The sequence below is a fragment of the Capsicum annuum genome, chromosome 6, assembly GCF_002878395.1.
Source record: "Capsicum annuum cultivar UCD-10X-F1 chromosome 6, UCD10Xv1.1, whole genome shotgun sequence".
In the NCBI taxonomy this organism is placed as follows: Eukaryota; Viridiplantae; Streptophyta; class Magnoliopsida; order Solanales; family Solanaceae; genus Capsicum; species Capsicum annuum.
The window spans coordinates 180,108,604-180,113,738 of NC_061116.1; positions in this window are offsets into that span (position 1 = coordinate 180,108,604).

The window sequence follows — 5,135 nt, forward strand, 5'->3', positions numbered from 1 at the left end:
TAACTCCACCATTGGGTCTGTTGTTGTATCAACAAGACCTAAAGTAATAAAAGAAGTCATCCCTAACTCCAGCCCAGTAGGCATAATCCAAGGATGCACAACCTATAAAAAAGAAAGAAAACATTTAAATCATATAATGATTTACAGTCAGTTGAGTTACATGTTAATACAACCAAATTATGCAATAGATAATCTATCTGCTACAACAGCTGATTTGTATGTCGCAACAAATTGATAATATATTACTTCAGATTACCTATCTGTTGTATAATTTATAGTAGATGGGTAATCTGTTGAGTCGGGTTCTGGGAACCAGAGTAATAGATGGTTAATCTATTATGAAATATGGATCATCTGTCGCAACAGATTACCCATCTGTTACACCAGCTGTAGTTGACGGGTAATCTGTTGCAACAGATGACTCATCTGTCGCAATAGATGACACATCTATTTCAATATATTTCTTTAAGGTAAATTATTTTAGTTGAAAGAAGATGTACTGCATCATCCGGAGGATTAAAGAGATCAGCCTCCTTAATTTTTTGCTGCTCTTTGCAGCCAACCACCTAAGGATCCTTCGATGAGAAACCTCATCTGGGTAATCCTTGAATTGCTTTCAGAGGGGAGGAATGACTTCAAATGCCCAAGCCTAAAAAATGTAAACAAGAATCAAGCAAAAAAGTCATAATAACTATATTCAATATAAATTAATGGATGAGTAAAAATAGTAGTCAATTTTTCCATGAAAGCCCAAGGAAAGCCATATAATATGATCGTCCCTGGGCATAGCTTTATCAGTAAATATTGGATAGTCAAGTAGTAGCTGTCATATCCCCAGGGATAATCATTGAATTTCTCAAAATCATCAGCAAGTCCCAACGAATCATCTTCTATGACTTTTCTGACGTCTCTTGCCAATAAAACGGAATGGACAAACCAAACTAAGCACAATTTCTTACTGTACTGCTTTAGTATGTCTTTATCCTCGAGATCTGTTATCAAATCCCCCACTTTGTAGCTACGTCCAGCAATGCCAACAATCTATCTTTTTTTCTTGCGTTTGTTGAACCTTTTGTGGGGCGTATCCTTAATGAGAGGTTCTTCTGGATGATCGCATCTCAAGCCCGTCACTATGGCAAACTCTTTCAATCTAAAACAAACCGGCATGCCACAGTAGTTGATCCAGATTTCATCCATCTTTTTTTCGCCCTCCTTTAAATCTTTATCATCTCTTGCGTACTTGATCCTACACTTGAGAAGACTATATACCATACTCATTTAGAAACGAAGAGGTCCTCAGGTAGCTTAAGAAAGTATGCAAAGAAACTCCTCTTAAAAAATCTGTCTATGTTTTCATTCTTCATAATTCTCCTAAATTCATCAAAAACTTTCCCCAACTGAAATTTAAGTACAAGATCACCAGTTACTTCTGTAGGGACATCTATCGGCATCTCAACTCAAAACCTATCAATACTAATGGTTTTGACAAGATCATGCTGGGATTTTGATATTAATTCACGCCCCATTGGTGAGAAGGAGTTCTCACTTTCCTTAGCTTCATTTTTCCCTGACTGAGATTGTTCAGGAAGTTCCTTCGAATCTATCTGTACTCTAGCCTTTTTTGTTGGATGGTTAGAAGTTGATCCACTTTCAGTTTATTTTCTTTTGGGAGACATCTTTTAACTACAAACAACAGAACAATAAAAATACATTACATTTGATGTCTGCATAATTTAAAAAAAAAGAAGACAAATTTCAATAAATTATTATACGCCACATTACGAAAAATTACTCCAATGGATAACCTATCAGTTGGAACAGATGTGAAATTTGTTTGAAGACCTATTTAATATCTCCTAACAGATCTTCCACCTGTCGCAACAGATGGACCACCAAGACCACCACCAATGCCACCAAGACTACCATTAATTCCACCAATAGCAACAACAATACTAAGACCGCCAACACTACCACTAATACCAACACCAAGACCATCGACACCACCACCAAAATCATAAATACCGACACCACCAATAACAACCACCAACACCACCACAAAACCATCCAACAATACCACAACAGTCAACAAAAACACTATAATAAAAACTAGAATTTTCTCGAGTGCTTCCTACGTTTTTAGCATCAAAACCCAAAATTGTTAACCCATTCTCGAAGATAATACAACTAAAAGTCTTATTTTTCACCATTAACTTAAAAACCTTATTTTTAGAATAAATAAAAAATGTAGAACTCTTCTCAAACTTTGTTACCTACGAATACAGAGAAAACAACAGATACAAGCAAGAATAAAGTCGAAAATAACAACCATGCAGTCGGAAATAGAAGAAAATTGATCTATTTTGAAGGGTTGAGCAATATGTTGAGTAGTTGTTGTCTGTATTGTTAAGAGAGAGAGAGAAGGGCGATAACTTGAGATTTGAAATAAGGAAAAGTTTTTTCCACAATGGATGATTTGTATGGGTTGATTTGTAATTTTGAAAAAGAATGACAAGTTTTGAAATTGTTAATTTAGTATGAATTGATATTAATTAATTTTTAAAATTTTAAAAGATATATTTTTTAAAATATTAAGTTAATGAGAATATTTTCAACTTAGAGTGATCGATCGACGACTCGGGTCGGGATGAACGTAATACCAACACCATGCAATTACAAAAACTCAATTGATGTTGTAGTTCACCCTATGAACTCATTCATCCTTAGTTATACCAAAATTAATTTAGGTGCTAGCTTAACATTAAGTTAATGAGAATCTTTTCAACTCAGAGTGATCGATCAACGACTCGGAACGGGATGAACGCAATACCAACACCATGCAATTGCAAAGACTCAATTAAAGTTATAGTTGACCCTATGAACTCATTCATTCCTATTTATACCTAAATCAATTTAGGTACTAGATTAACATTAAGTTAATGAGAATCTTTTCAACTAAGAGTGATCGATCGACGACTTGGGTCGAAATGAATGCAATACCAACACCATGCAATTGCAAAGAATCAATTGATGTTATAGTTGACCATATAAACACATCCATCCCTAGTTCTACTAAAATCAATTTAGGCACTAGCTTAACATTAAATTAATGAGAATCTTTTCAACTCAGAGTGATCGATCGACGACTCGGGTCGGGATGAACGCAATACCAATACCATGCAATTGCAAAGATTCAATTGAAGTTGCAGTTGAATCTATGAACTCATCCCCAGTTTTACTTAAATTAATTGCAATGAAATCTGTTGCGATAAATGATTGAGCTGTTGGAAATTTTTAAACAAATATTCATATATGTTGCAACAGATAACATATCTGATTTAATTATCAAATAGACATTTGCATCTATTATGATAGATGACTGAGCTGTTGGAAATTTTCAAACAGATATTGATATCTGTGGCAACAGATAACATATTTGATTTAATTATCAAATGGATATTTGCATCTATTATTACAGTGACTGAGCTGTTGGAAATTTTCAAATAAATATTGATATATATTGTAACAAATGACATATCTTATTTAATTATCAAATAGACATTTGCATCTTTTGTTACATATGACTGAGTTATCGGAATTTTTCAAATAGATATTTATATTTGTTGCAACAGATAACATATCTATTTGAAATTCTTTTTTTCTTTTAATTTTAAAGCAAACTTCTGTCCGAAAGAAGAAATATAGATAAAATAGTACTACTAAAGGCGGTAAAAAATATTTTTTGGATAACTCAAAAATCTCATTGACTAGTCTTATCTTGTTTTTTCAATGTCACCTGTCTTCCTCGTGCCCCTCAAGTAATTAATGAATATTAATTAATGAATATTTATACCCATGTCTACATTATCTCCTTCATTCCTAAGTTTATTTTATTCGTCTCTCATATTTTTCTTTCTCTCCTCTTTAGGGTTATCACAACCTTTTTTCTCTCTTTTCTCTCTTCTTTCTCATAAAGATCCTTTCGGATCTAAATCGATCCATATTTTTTCTCGACTGAAATTGCTATTTTGATCCCCTTTTGACATTGTAGGTAAGGTATGGTTCACTATTGCTCTTTCATTCTCGTCTTCTTCTTTGCAAGTTATTTACATCTATTTTTTTTATTTAATTACCATTTACCCATATCATATTTATTTAAAGTTTTTGAAGGAACTTTTAAGTGTTGAATAAATGAATTGAGAATTTTTATTATAATATGCAAAAAAGGTCATCTGTTGGGAGAAGTTTAAAAGCCTTACTGGCAGTATCATGTTTTTGTATGTATTTTGTTTGTTTCTTTGTTGTTGATGCTGTTATTAATGTTGTTGCTGGGGTTGGTGTTGTTGGAACTTATTGTGTATTGTTGTTGATGGTGTTGGAATAAAGAATATTGTTTCTTTGTTGTTGATGATGTTGTTGGAATAAATGATGTTGTTTCTTTGTTGTTGATATTTTTTATTTGTTGTTTCTTTATAGTTTATGCTGTTGTTGATGTTGCAACAGATGGAGCAAATGTTGTAACAAATCAAACCATTAGCAAGGCTGGTTTGATGTATTCCAACCGACTCCACATCTGTTGCAACAAACTACACATCTGTTGTAACAGATGGATAATGTTCTTTTCATTATTCTCGTGTTTGACATCGATTTTTTTTCCTTTTCTTTGTAGATATAAGAAACTAAAAGTTGATCAACTTTTGCCCAACCAACACAAGAGGCTACAATAAAGATGAGTTCAGAGGAATAAGCTACTTGCAGATGGAACCACTTCATATGTGGGAGTTATGTATTACTGATAATGTTATCATAAAAACACACATAGAGTACACTGATTTTGTGAATGTTGTTCTTACCGTTTAGTCATTGATCAATCAAATAAGATATCTGCAATTTTACAGTTAAGTTTGATAGGTCTGAACTTATAAGGCTGAGGGACCATGAATATGATTCTAATACCCTGTTAAGATTTAATGTCGGTTGTTGCTCATGTTTATGTATCAAGCATTGTGAAGGGGTCTAGTTTTGGTGTCATTGTAAAGAGATTCAATAGCGATTGGACTACCTTTTAGGGTGCATTAGACTCTGAGAGGCCCTTCAAAGCATTCCACTACTTTAACCAAGAACGAAAATCAATATAG